Below are 15,666 nucleotides of genomic sequence, written 5' to 3'. Positions count from 1 at the left end.
CGTTGCGATCATTTCTATCTCTTCTTCACTAAGTTTTTCGGGAAAGAACTCTTCGAAGACGACCTGTGTGGACACTCCTGCCGTTTCCTTAGTCGTTCCTTCCTCACCGGTTTGCTCTACTATTCTATTTCGTTTCTCAATGCTGCCGAGGGCGACTTGTCTGAGATTGCTCTTCATGTCTTTGGTGACTATCTTTAAGTTTTTTACCTCATTCTTGATCTCGACCTTCGTGTTTGTATGGTCGGACATTAGTTTCACTAAATTATTTGAAACTCTGGTAAGTTTATCCATTGTTCTTACCATGACTGTTATGTTGGAGCTCTCCTCCTTCTCTCTAGGTCTTTTCTCCCCAAATGAGGAGCTCCTTTGCAAGGTTGTCTCCCCTGGGAGATCCGTCTTGGTCAGGTCCCTACCACTGACCGGAGATCTTCGAACAGATCCCATTCTTCCGAAGATCATAGTCTCTTTCTTCCTCTTTCCCTCTTCGCTTAGAATTTTTCCTTTATTCCCTTTACTAGAATGAACACCTTATCATCTCATTCATACCTTGTTAAAGCTGCACCACCACCGGTGACACGCTCCATTCTGACTTCGTTTTGTTTTATTTTTTCCCAAGTGATTAAATACTTATCCATATAGTTCCCGCGATTAGGAGAGAATTATACTGTCCGGCGAGGCAGTGAGCCCTTGCCCACGCTAAGGCTTGAATTACAAAGGACTTTCGCCAGTTCTCCGAGGGCTCCGTTTGCGAGCGACTGACATTAGATTCACTGCTCATTTACGGATCACCTGCAACAGTGTGATTGCGGCTTTTTTATCGAGGTTTACTCTGCTATTTTAGAGCGCTCTAAGAATTCGAAATAATTTTAAAAGTACCTTCTGTTGAACACCAATGATCATGATTGTTGATCAATGTTTTTGAACCAGTAGATTCTTCTGCTTCATAGACATTAAAGTATGAACCAGTCTTCATAGACATTAAATCAAATTATATAACAAATATAAGACATTAGTACATATTGTCATTTGTATTATGTAAAATTGTTATTGTTAAGTTGTACAGCCCTAGGCCTCCAAGGCCTGTAGAGCAGGTTAAATAAATAAATAAATAGATTCTTCGGTAGAAGCAGTTGAAAAATGGTAAATTACTTTATTGTTTTAAATTAATATTAAACTTAAAAAAATTCACAAATAATATTAATTTACTTTACATGTAGGACTGGATCTTGCGTACCAAAAAAGTTGTATAATAGCAAGCTGAAAATTTGTTAATAAGTTAACAGTGTCTAATCGGACCAACTTTGATGTACTTGTGTTTGGAAACAATGGAACAGGGGAAGTTTTAATTGTACAACAGGTTAAAATTTGGAACGTCAGACTACGAAAACTTCCCATATATTTTGTCGGACAGAACTTCCAATTAATTTGTTTCCCTTTCATTCAACTCTTATGCAAAAATCAGACTGCTATTTATCACCAACATAATTTCTGTCATTTAATATGTTCTACGTGTCTGACTTATTGAAATGCTCAGTTGGTACCAGTCTGATTTTTCCATGAGAGTTTAATGAGTGAGTAAAAAATAAATTGGAAGTTCTGTCCGACAAAATAAATGTGACAGTTTTCGTAGTCTGACGTTTCAAATTTTTAACCTGTTACCACAATTAAAACTTCACATATTCCAGTGTTCCCATACATCCAAGTTTATCCGACTAGACATCGTTAACCTATTAACAAATTTTCAGCTTGCTATTATACAACTTTTTTTGGTACGCGGGATCCAGGCCTAATGCACTAGGATTTCAAAAAAGTTTGATGCAAAAGCTTAGAAGGGGGTCTGGCGCCTTTGTTTAGAGATTGGGTTGGCGCCTTTTTTAGAATTTGGGTTGGCGCCTTTTTTAGGAGCCAGTCCGGCCCTGTCAGTCGCCATAATATAAGTATATATAAGCAAACATATATATATATATATATATATATATATATATATATATAAGCAAACATATATATATATATATTGTTATATTTCTATTTGATATAAAAATTAAAATTTGATAATTATAAACAAAATTCACTTTAATATAAAATATTTTTAATTTTCTCAACCACGGGCATATAAATTTAGAACAACCTGTATACAACAAATTGTTATATTTAATTTTAAGAAGTGATTAAACGATACTCGGAACAATGCGCTTAAAATAAAACTAAAGTGAAATCGAAAATAGGTCATTATCGTTGTTCGCGGAAGGTTCAATCATTAGCCGATGCTAAAGAAGACTTAGTGAAAGTAGATAATAGATCATTAAATTTTGTAATTAGTAGAAAGTAATTTTAGAATGGGAATTAACTATTTTCTTTGAAATCCATTAAGCATATTTAGAAAGTTTAAAAATTGGTTTTGAGGAATACTGCGAATGAGAGTTGGTGGTGGAATTTTGATTTGTGAATCTGGAAGGGATATTTAGAAAGTAGGGGAATGAATGACAAATAGAGAGCAGAATGTTTTGAGCTGTCGAGAAGTGAAGTCGAGTAGTAGACGGTAGTGTACGGAGAGTGAGAAAGCCTGTGTAGTTCCGTGAGTGTGGAGTATCTATCGTAGAACGAGAGGTAGGCCAAGTTGAGAGTAAAAGAACCTCCTTGAGCCAAGAGTTCCCGGTAGCTGATTGCAGTTTCGAAAAAGGTAGAACACAGCATCACGACAGAAGCAGGAAACGAGAGCTATACGAGCTAGTTTCGGAGGAGAACATTACTGGAAGCCAGGACGAGGTTTTGATTGCAGCCAAGGATAGCAGGAAACGGGTCTTGTGTGAAGACATTCTCAGTGCACCAGAAAAAGGTCAGTCTCATTTGTTTGGACATGAATGTATGGGTTTTTCGTAGTAAATACCACATTTAAAATTGAAAAAACATAATCAATAATATCAGAAAAGTCATCAAACTTAAATAGAATTGTTGCTGATAAATCATAATAGTTAAATGTTAATAAAAACTTTCAATTTGGAAATCAAAAGGAAATAAGATTCCCAGGTAAATGTTATGTTTAAGAATAATAAGATATAGCAAATATTAAGCAGTGATTGCCATTTAAATAAAATAAACAATATTTTGATTACAATTGTAACCCATATGTGTTATTATTTTACTCTTTTCTTTCCTATCCCGATTAGGAACCATTAAGAAATACTTAGAAGCCACGTATGTAAGTACTTAATTTTATAAAAAGCCCTGAGATTGAAAACACATTGATATGTGATCTGGTAAATTAATTAGATTATTATTCATGCATTGATTAAATTAAATGACATATAAAAATATTATCTCATATCAATAATCAAGATCACATCAACTGTCGTCCAACGTGGAGGGCATTTGAAAAGTATTTCTAGTGGCAAATTTGAAGGATAGAAAGAGTAAAGCCGGTATTTGAAAATTTATATGCCTGTGGTAAAAAGTGAGATACTTACATTTGATAACATAAAATTTTAGATCTCTTTAGGTACAAATTTTACATAACTGATTTAATATTTTATTTTTACGATATTTACATTTGATATATTTATTGACAATTTATAATATTTGGGTGAGAAAAAGTCGTCTTGGTAACATACTAGTAAAATTTCATATTTGGCGGGGATAATACTTCTTGAAAACAAATGTCTGTGACAAGAAGCCAAAGCAAAGACAACAAAAAACAAAAAGAACATTCAAATCAAGAGAATAATTCAGACCAAGAAGACATTTTAGACACGACAATCATGGCATCAGAACAGCAAGAATTATCAGGAATAGATAAAATATTACAAATGATGCAACTCCAGTCACAAAGAATGGAACAAAAACTGGATGAAAATCAACGTGAAACGAAACAAGCCATGGAAGAAACATCAAAGAAAATGGATAAAGTGGATAAAAAAATAGATGAAACACAACAAAAAATGGATCAAAAAATGGATGAAACACAACAAAAAATGAAACAAGCAATAGAAGAGAACAACAAGAAAATGGAGGAACGCATAGGAAAGTATGAAAAGGAAGTAAAAGGATGTTTGACAATAATCAAGAACGATATGAGACAACAAGAGACAGAGATTAAAGAAATCAAAAGCAAAATAAAGGAAATAACGAATTGCCAGAAAAAGGAAATAGAAAGTTTGGAAAACAAGTTGCAAAACGCTATTCAAGCAGACATAGAAGAAGTGGAAAGAAAGATTGCGGAAATCAATACTCAACAAAATGTAGGAGAAAGAAGAGAAATGGTTATACATAGCACAGATGACGTGAAGATAAGGTTTGGAGGGGATGTAAGAAGATTACACCCAGTGCCGTTCATAAATAGCCTGAAAAAGAAAATACAACACATCGGAAATTTCGAAACAGCAAAAGAAACTATCAGAAACCATCTCAAATATGAAGCAAGCCTATGGTTCGATAGTAAAGAAGAAGAATTCGGCAATTGGCAACAATTTGAACAAAAATTTTTGAATTATTTCTGGGGAAAGGTCCAACAATTGGAAATTAACAAGGAATTGCAAAATGGGAAATACAATGATAGGATGGGTGTATCAGAAAGGACATATGCTTTGCAAATTTACAATAATGCAAAACATTTACAATATAATTACTCATCGGAACAATTAGTCGAACTGATTGCAAGACATTTCGAGGAAACGCTGGAAGACCATATCACATTGCAAAATTACAAAGACATAGATAGTTTATGCCAATTCCTACAAATAAGAGAATCACGTCTAAGAGAAAGAAAATCAAGAAGGTCGCGAGAAGATTACAGGCCCCGAGAAACACAAGATTACAGAGATAGAAATCAAAATAGGAGGGACTATACAAGACGAGATTTTAATCCCAGAAGGGAAAACGAAAATAGAGACAACGGAAGAGGAAATTATGAACAAAGAAATAGGCAATGGAATGAGGACAGAAATCGAGAATACCAGAATAGAAACACCACACGCTCAAATCAAGAAAACAGAAATAATGGTAGACAAAATGAACAGGGATATCGAGAAAACCGAAACAGATCCGACAGACCAAGCGAAAATAGAAGAGAAGTAAATAATACCCAGACAGATGAATATGACGGAGAGAGACATTATGACGAAAATATAAACAACGATGAGCAACCGGCGTCTTTTCACGACGGCGCTCACTAAAAACCAAAAATCAAACAGGAATCTTTTGTCACCCCAAGGAGTTTATTAAATTGGCAGGAAACAACGAAAAGAAAAATGGAGTTAATTTAAAATTTGTGGATGGATTTATCAACGAGAAACCAATTAAAATTATGATAGACACTGGATCTGAAATAACATTGGTCAACAGAAAACTAATAGAAGAAGTTAACTTAACGAATTTAATTTATAAAATACCTAGGGTAAATTTAGTGGGCGCAAACAAACGGACATTGGCAACTATAAATGAAGGCATACGAGTAATGGTACGACTGGGCAAGAATATGTATGCACTACAATGTGTAATAATGCCAAACATGTCACATGACATGATAGTAGGAGTGGACGAATTGGCAGAAAAACATGTAGTGATAGATTTTAAAAATAATACGATGAAACTAACAGAAGAAAAAGAAAAAGAACAGGACAAGGAACATGAGAAACAAAATACGGACGAATCAGGTAAAGAACAAACAGTGGAAATGAATTTGGCAGCGAAGCAAGGACAAAGAAGAAAAAGGAGAAAAGGTCAGAAAAAGATAAAAGAAAATGAAACCTGTGGCTCCTCAAAAGAAGAGTTGAGCCCAGAAGAAGAAAATTTGAGAGTATCAGAAACAAAGGAAACCTGGGATTCCTCAAAAGAAGAGACGGGCTCAGGAGAAGAAGAAATAAAGCTAAAAAATGAAAGTGAAAAGAATATGATTGAAACAGTGGTATTTGAAGAGGAGGTATATGCTAACGAGGATGCAGAATGCACGGTAAACATGTGTGAAGAATCTGAGAAAAAAGACAGAAAATTGATATGTGGAGAAGGGAAAGAAAAAGAATTGCGGTTGATGTTACGAAACTACGAAAATTTGATCAATGAGGAAAACAGAGTGGCTAAAAAGTACGAACATTCATTTGAGGTGAAAAACTTGGGAAATTTTCGATCAAAGACTTACCCGATTCCATACAAGTATCGACAAGAGGTGAAAGAAGAAATAAATAAAATGTTGGAAGATCAAATCATCGAAAGATGTGATTCACCATATGTTAACCCGATTGTGATAGTAAAGAAAAGCAGTGGAGAATTGAGATTATGTTTAGATGCCAGGAATATCAACCAGCACACTGTATCACAATATGAATCACCTCTAAACATCGAGGCCATTTTTGGAAGAATCACCGGGTCACACATATTTTCGAAAATTGACTTAAAACACAGTTTTTGGTTGATACCGTTAGCTGAAAAGTGTAGAAACTACACCGCTTTTTCTATTGATGGTATTGTCTACCGGTTTAAGGTAGTGCCGTTTGGATTGCAGAGTGCTTGTGCTGCACTCGTCCGAGCTCTACATACCATTTTGAATCGCCACGAAGATTTCATAGTTCATTATATCGATGATTTATTAATTTTTTCACAAGATACTCAGAGTCATCTGAAACACATAGAAATAATTCTGGAAGAATTGGACACAGCGGGATTGAAATTAAACATTGAAAAATGTCAATTTTTTCAAAAAGAAGTCATTTATTTGGGTTTTCAATTGGACACCAAAACAGTAAGATTATCCGAAGACAGAGTCAAGCTCATAGATGAATACCCAAGACCAACGAATTTGAAAACATTGAGAGGTTTTCTTGGCACGATTAATTATTTTAAAAAACTGATTCCCGATTTGAGCCAAAAGGAAATCCCTCTGATAAAATTGCTTAAAAAAGGAATAAAATGGAATTGGAAAGAAGAACAGGAGGAAGCTTTCGAAACATTAAAACGAGAATTCGCAAAAGGAACGAAAATATACCACCCCATTTACAATTTACCTTTTATACTCCGAACTGATGCGTCCATACAAAAATTTGCAGGAGTTCTGTCTCAAATACAAAACGACCAAGAAGTGCCGATATGTTTTATATCGCGAGTGACTAAAACACATGAGAGAAAATATAGTGTTACAGAATTGGAGTTTGCCAGTGTACTATATTGCGTAAACAAATTGAGGTTTTACTTATTGGGAGCAAAATTCACAATCGAAACAGACCATGCAGCTTTAGTACATATCATGAAGAATAGATTAGTAAATAATAGAATACATAGAGGCATTCTATTATTACAGGAGTATGATTTTGAGTTCCGATATATAAAAGGAAAAGACAACATAATAGCCGACGCTCTAACACGGGATGAGGACACCGGAAAAAAGGAAACAATTACTCTACAGGTGGGACTAAATAGATTAATACAAGAAGAAGGGATATATTCGTTAAATGAGATAAGGACAAACCAAGAAGACCTAGAGGAAAGAGAGAAAAGAAGAGCGGAAATAGAAAATGACATATATTTTAAGAGAATAGACGGAAAGGAACTATATTTAGTGACACAGACATTGGCCGAAAAGATAATAAAGAAATTACATGAGGACAATGGGCATATCGGTAGCAGAAAAGTTTGGCTCGTTTTTAGGGAAAATTACATCAGCCGACAGGATTACCGCATTGCAAAGGAAATTACCCAGAAGTGCGATGTATGTCAAAAATATAAGAGTCGGAATTTCAAAAACGAAAATGTTGCCAAAAATATTGAAGCCCGAAACAAACTAGACATTGTAGCAATAGATATGTTAAGCGATCTAATTATGACCACTAAAAGGAACAAACATATTCTGGTAATGGTGGATGTGTTTTCAAAATACGTAAAATTATATAGTTGCCGCACCACAAAGGGGGAGGAAATATTAAGAAAAATCGACAATTTTATAGCCATAGTAGGAACACCAAAAAAGATTCTACTGGACAATGCAACGTATTTCCGAAATGATCGTTTCAAGGGACAACTTCGAGAACGAGGAATAGAGACAAAATTTGTCAGCATCAGGCATCCACAGAGTAATCCTTCGGAACGATTCATACAGGAAGTGACGAAATTTCTTCGCATTGCAACAGATGGTCAACATCGCCACTGGGACAGGAAAATGGCGGAAATAGAAAGGTATCTAAATACAATTCCGAGCACAGTAACAAAAGAGACCCCAGAATACATCATGAAGGGTGTACTGCCGATAAGGCCATGGGAAGACCAAGAGCCAAAAGAATATCAACAGGTGATTGAAACCGTACAGAGAAGATTACGGCGAAGCAACGAAAAATATATCCAAAGACAGGAACAAAATAGAAAAAGAAGACCAGTGACTTTCCAAAAGGGTGAAAAAGTACTCGTGAGGGCATTACGAGTATCAAATCTTCCTGGGGGCATTTGCGCAAAGTTGATGCCTGTTTTCGAAGGCCCGTACATCGTGAATAATGAAAATGGGATAAATAGTTATGAGTTGAGGCACAGGAACTCGGAAAAGATCCGAGGAATTTATAATATTCACGATGTATACAAATATCACGAATGAAAGACAGAATTACATGAAGTAGATAGTAAGTTAGGATATAAGACGTAGATTAAAGTAAGGAAATATACAGGGAGTTGGTTTTGCCTCGAGAAAATTTATTTAAAAATGCAGATAAATTTTATCGAATACAAGGCGGGGATTTGTTATATTTCTATTTGATATAAAAATTAAAATTTGATAATTATAAACAAAATTCACTTTAATATAAAATATTTTTAATTTTCTCAACCACGGGCATATAAATTTAGAACAACCTGTATACAACAAATTGTTATATTTAATTTTAAGAAGTGATTAAACGATACTCGGAACAATGCGCTTAAAATAAAACTAAAGTGAAATCGAAAATAGGTCATTATCGTTGTTCGCGGAAGGTTCAATCATTAGCCGATGCTAAAGAAGACTTAGTGAAAGTAGATAATAGATCATTAAATTTTGTAATTAGTAGAAAGTAATTTTAGAATGGGAATTAACTATTTTCTTTGAAATCCATTAAGCATATTTAGAAAGTTTAAAAATTGGTTTTGAGGAATACTGCGAATGAGAGTTGGTGGTGGAATTTTGATTTGTGAATCTGGAAGGGATATTTAGAAAGTAGGGGAATGAATGACAAATAGAGAGCAGAATGTTTTGAGCTGTCGAGAAGTGAAGTCGAGTAGTAGACGGTAGTGTACGGAGAGTGAGAAAGCCTGTGTAGTTCCGTGAGTGTGGAGTATCTATCGTAGAACGAGAGGTAGGCCAAGTTGAGAGTAAAAGAACCTCCTTGAGCCAAGAGTTCCCGGTAGCTGATTGCAGTTTCGAAAAAGGTAGAACACAGCATCACGACAGAAGCAGGAAACGAGAGCTATACGAGCTAGTTTCGGAGGAGAACATTACTGGAAGCCAGGACGAGGTTTTGATTGCAGCCAAGGATAGCAGGAAACGGGTCTTGTGTGAAGACATTCTCAGTGCACCAGAAAAAGGTCAGTCTCATTTGTTTGGACATGAATGTATGGGTTTTTCGTAGTAAATACCACATTTAAAATTGAAAAAACATAATCAATAATATCAGAAAAGTCATCAAACTTAAATAGAATTGTTGCTGATAAATCATAATAGTTAAATGTTAATAAAAACTTTCAATTTGGAAATCAAAAGGAAATAAGATTCCCAGGTAAATGTTATGTTTAAGAATAATAAGATATAGCAAATATTAAGCAGTGATTGCCATTTAAATAAAATAAACAATATTTTGATTACAATTGTAACCCATATGTGTTATTATTTTACTCTTTTCTTTCCTATCCCGATTAGGAACCATTAAGAAATACTTAGAAGCCACGTATGTAAGTACTTAATTTTATAAAAAGCCCTGAGATTGAAAACACATTGATATGTGATCTGGTAAATTAATTAGATTATTATTCATGCATTGATTAAATTAAATGACATATAAAAATATTATCTCATATCAATAATCAAGATCACATCAATATATATATATATATATATATATATATATATATATATATATATATGTTTGCAAAAATTTTAATAATACCGCTCCCAAGACGAATCGACTTTTCTTTCAAACCATCCTTACATTTTATTTTCTTTTATCACAAAAATACATAAACTTCTTTTTCAAGTAATTCTAAAACAACATAATTACAGCATAATTATATATCTTTCCACTTTATACCCACAGATGTCAACGAATATTTTATGTAAAAGGCGGTAGAAGAAAGATAAGGGACATAAAATGGTATAATTTAGGAATTCACACAAAGGGTCACTGAGCTAAAAATAATTCGAAAAAAACCAAGCTCTGCAAGAAATCCACAAAAATGTTCTGGGTCGTATGTTTCTTATAAATTATTAAACATTTTTGATAGTGTTCCAATCTAAATTTATGCTAAGGAAGATTAAACATAGCTTTTTATGATAATTTTTTTTTCGGTAGGTATGTTCGGTGTAGCAGTCAGCCAGAAATATACCAGGTTTACAAAAAAAAAACGTAGACGCTACAAAATATCGCACGAGAATATTACTTTACATGATATTTAATAAAAAAAGTGTTTAATTATTACTTAGGTGTTACAAGGTTGTCATGTTTATGTTCGTAAATAAACTACAACAATATTATAATAATTAGGGCGTTATATTTTATTTGACATGTTTTTACTTATGCTATGAAATAAAAGTCCTTCTACAAAAAGTTCTACTGTTTGGAAATAATTTCGTAACCCCCTCAGGCCTTTAACGGTACCTACACTTTGGGAACCAATAAGATATAGAAGCGGCAACCCTTTTACGGCAACATTGTAACAATTGAGTAGTTAGTATTTCATCCTCTAGCTATAGTGACAGCCTGCATCTTTCTAGACATGCTTCGCAGAATATCGCGGATGGTTTCCTGCGATTCCATTTCTCCTTTGCAGCAATTCTTAATTCTGTAATTGAGTTTGGATCTACCTGTTTATACAAATATGTCGTTTTGGGATGTTCCATACATTTTATATGGGATTTATATTAGGACTCATTCCTGGCCAGTCTAGAGCTTCAATTTCATCATCGCCAAGACATCATCTTATGAAAGTTCCAGCGGCGTGTGCATGGGCCTTATTATAAATTAGCACAAATATGTCATACCCAATGAAGCCGGCAAAAAAAACGTGGTCTTCAAGTATGCTAGATATGCACAAAAAGGGTGACTCTGGGCTAAAAATAATTCGAGAAAACTCAGCTCAGCAAGAAATTCACAAAAATGTTCTCGATCATATGTTTCTTATAAATTATTAATTAAACATTTTTGATAGTGTTCCAATCTAAATTTATGCTAGGGAAAATTAAACATAGCTTTTTATGATATATTTTTTTCGGTAGGTATGTTCGATGTAGCAGTCAGCCAGAAATATACCAGGTTAATAAAACCGTTCTACAAAATATCGCATGAAAAAATATATATGTATATAAGAAGTAAAGTTTTAAAAATAAACAATATTTTAAAAATTAAAGATAAAAAATCGTCGACTCAAATGCTGGACTGCGTTCCCTATTCTAGGTGAAAAATAAGATTGTTTTGCCTTCGCATTGCAACTGAATAAAAATGGTATAAATTTTTATTTTTATTTTATATTAGTATTACTTCTATAGAGTAACTAGGTCCATTTTCCGTTGGAACTTTACCAAGCTGCAGACGGGGCGGGGGTTGTGAATTGCATAGTGTAGAAATCCTTCCCTTTTGTCTTCACTGCAGCATCCATCTGGCTTGCAAATTTAAAGGTGGGGGTTTGGAGGTGTCACCAGGGAAATGGACCAATAAGTTTTCAATTTAAAAATCTTTTAGTAATAGTTTTAATATTTTTCAATATTATTAATGTTGCTATTAGGATTGAAAACTTTACCTTTCAATTGCCAGATGACGCTAGTCACCTAATCCATACACGTCAGTTGCAATGTGAGGATAAGCTTTCATGGTTGGTCATTTCGAGTCACCAAGAGTCGAAAATCGTCGATTCAGAGTGTTGGACTGCGCTCCCTATTCTAAGTGAAAAATAAGATTGTTTTGCCTTCGCATTGCAACTGAATAAAAATGGTATACATTTTTACTTTTATTTTATATTATATATTTGTATATCTTTACATGGTATTTAATAAAAAAGTGTTTAATTATTATTTAAGTTTTACAAGGTTGTCATATTTATATACGTAAATAAACTGCAACAATATTATGATAGTTAGGGCGTCATATTTTTATTTGACATATTTTTACTTATGCCCTGAAATAAAAATTCTTCTAAAAAAAGTTTCTACTTTTTGGAGATTATTTCGAGGCCCCCTCAGGCCTTTAACGGCACCTACACTTTGGGAAGCACTAAGATATAGAAGTGGAAAATTTTTTACGGCAACATTGTAACAATTTAGTACTTAGTAGTTCCTGTTCTAGCTGTAGTGACAGCCTGCATCCTTCTAGGCATGCTTCGCAGAAAATCTCCGATGTTTTTTTGCGGAAGTCGATTCCATTTCTCCTTTGCTGGAATTGTTAATTCTGCAATTGAGTTTGGAGCTACTTGTTTCTATAAATATGTCGACTAGGGATATTCCATATATTTTCTATGGGATTTATATCAGGACTCATTCCTGTGGTGGGATCACGATCAGTAGAATGGTAGAATGCTGACGTCACAAAAATAATTCTACAATCGACAATTTTGGTATCACGTTAACACGCTTGGGAAAGTAGAATCGGTGCTCGGCAATGTTCGGATATTCTACTAGCCATGTTAAAAATATCGCTTCTTCTTCTTAAAAATATTGCTGTTTGACGTGTGGTTGTCTTTATTTTGTGGTGGTTGTATTCTTAGACAAGGTTGTATTCAAAAAGCTAACCTAAAGAAAGATTATAATTTGTGATTATTTTCAATTTGTATATTTTTGTCTTGGGTTGTTTGGAACTATTTTATTAGAAATCACTAAATTTTTAAATTTTACCTGTGACTAGAGAACATTGTTATATTAAGGTATTTTTATGTAGGTATTTTTTCTATAAATTCCTGTTACTGTAAAGGAAAAATAACACATTAATAAGTTGTAGGTTCATATCATTATTATTAATATATTTTGATGTTTATATTAAATACCGATATAGTTCGACGTTCAGATGCTTCCTGCTCGGATACTTGGTCATATACAAAGAAATGAGCAATTAAGAAATGAATTAAATAGGTATAATATAGAGGAGAATAATGAGAAGGGAAAGTGATGCATTTACTTTAGGAGTTTGTAGATCTATTTATATCAACAACAGACATAGTGAACTATTTAATTATTAATTATTATTAATATATTTTGATGTTTATATTAAATACTGATATAGTTCGACCTTTAGATGCTTCCTGCTCATATACAAAGAAATGAGCAATTAAGAAACGAAATAAATAGGTATAATATAGAGGACAATAATGAGAAGGGAAAGTGATGCATTTACTTTAGGAGTTTGTAGATTTATTTATATTAACAACAGACATGGTGAACTATTTTTTTGAGAGGCTTATACCTCATAATATGTGATAATCCGTTCATCCAAGCAGTGTTGAGCCTTCACTGTAAATTTTTACCTCACTTATTTTTATGCAATAAGTTCCTATCAAAGAGTAGTCGGTCAGAGCTATCAGTTATTTTTCGTCCGCTATAACTTTTCCCACATGTAGCGATTCATTTTCAAACAAATTAAGTCAAAACATAAAGTGAAATGAACGTTGATGTGTATATACATTTTGTATACTAATATACTAAACACATCGGCGTACGTTTCACTTTATGCCTATATATAACTACTATATCAATTGCCTAAAATACTGTTAGCAACCGTTTAAATGATGTAACAAATTTAACAATTGAACATCTAAGTGAAGAGTCGATTATCTTTCCTACTACATTCGTTCAAAAAGAGAATTTTAAAAGAAAATTTATGCAGAAGTTTAACTTTCCTGGCTGTGTAGGGGCCATAGTTTGCACACATGTTGCTATAATTGCTCCAACGGAACGGGAACATAACTATCTTAATAGAAAAGTTATCTTTCTAAAAATGTAGAAATTGTAACACTCGTTATATAACACTACTTACTTGTAATATTATATTATGTACTATATGCTGCCAATAATCAATTTATAAAAATAATGTATTATCACATAATATATTATATTGCAAATATCACAAAAATTTGTAGTATTTGTTGATATTTGTGTTGAAAAAACTTTGACTAACAAAATAAAGAATAAGTAAAAAATTACAATCTTTTAGGCGTGTGATCCAGACTTAAAAAATTTAAACATCGATGCTAGATGGGGAGGTGCAACACATGATGTGGAGAAACTCAAATGTAAAACTTTTTTGCAGCAGATCGTTTAAAATAGAGATCAAAGCATTTTCCATTTCTATTCTGGCAAAGATTACTTTCACTTCTTAGTTATCTTTGCTGGACGGTGAAGCTTTATATCTTATTATGAAGTATTTTGAACATAAAACTTTTGTTTTATGGATGCATTGATCAAATATCTTAAAGAAATGTTTATTTAAAGTTTCATAATAATTTTTATAAGTAGTTTAATATTATTACTTATTTTTGCACTAGAAATAATAATTGTAAAGCTTCATTGACTAATGGCCAGTTTCACCAAAGATTAATAGTAGTTTATTCAATGAATAAAATTATTCAACTGATAAAACTGACACAACTATGTTTCTCTAACGTCAAATAGTACTTATTTTATTTATTCATCAAATAAATATTTACTCTTCAAATGAATTGACGAGTTAATCTCACTTTAAATATCTATATAAAGAAAATTTGTCAATTTAATTTTAAATTATCAAACTATTCACTGATTTATTTGTTGTTGGTGAAACTGGCCATAGAGAGTAAAATTGCATTATTTTTCAATTTACATAAATTTGTGGTTTATTTGTGATTTATTCTTTGTTCTTATTTTAGTCTTGGTATGAAACAATGTTAAGACAATACTGTGTGCTTTTTCAGTCCTATGAAAGAAAATGTTTTGGATGTAACAGAGAAGTACTACAACTTTGTTATGAAGATTTGTCTTTATGTTATTTTTATAATGTTCATGGATTATATTTGTTTTTATGTTTTCTTCAGTTTAAATAAAGTTTATGTTTTACCCATTATTGATTTTTATTTCAACCTGAAAATTATAATGATAATAGTAAGAGGATTCTGAGGTTTTTCTGCAGAAACAATGCATTTTTTGAGAAAAAATATTTCACAAAAATTAAGGTTAATTTTGTAAAAGTCAGACTGTCCTCTGTAGTTAATTTACATATATTTTTATATTGTTCTGAAGCTGCTTCTTTGTGATATCGTATGCAATATACTATTTTATTGTGAAATAATCCACAATTTAGTTAAAAATAAAATTTATTAACGTTTCAACTTCCAAGTCGGAAATCGTTATTGAAATACAAAATCTTAATTAATATTTTAGTACTCATTAATAAGTTGAATTAAAATTGATTATATTAATTTATATTTCGATAACTGCTTCGGAAGTGGAAGTTAAAACGTCAATAAATTTCATTTTTCACTTAAATTGTGGCT

General features: G+C 32.7%; 1 long non-coding RNA gene across 1 annotated transcript; it reads left to right on the top strand.

Moving 5' to 3' along the window:
* Window positions 1–12,693: 12,693 nt before the first annotated feature.
* On the top strand, window positions 12,694–15,233 carry LOC126888215 (uncharacterized). Its single transcript, XR_007699452.1, has 2 exons — window positions 12,694–13,078; window positions 15,043–15,233. It is a non-coding gene; the product is annotated as an uncharacterized LOC126888215 (long non-coding RNA).
* Window positions 15,234–15,666: the final 433 nt, after the last annotated feature.

Source organism: Diabrotica virgifera, chromosome 7 (assembly GCF_917563875.1).
Source record: "Diabrotica virgifera virgifera chromosome 7, PGI_DIABVI_V3a".
NCBI lineage: Eukaryota > Metazoa > Arthropoda > Insecta > Coleoptera > Chrysomelidae > Diabrotica > Diabrotica virgifera.
The sequence above is the reverse complement of the archived record's forward strand: the minus strand, read 5'-3'. Positions and strand labels throughout refer to the sequence as shown.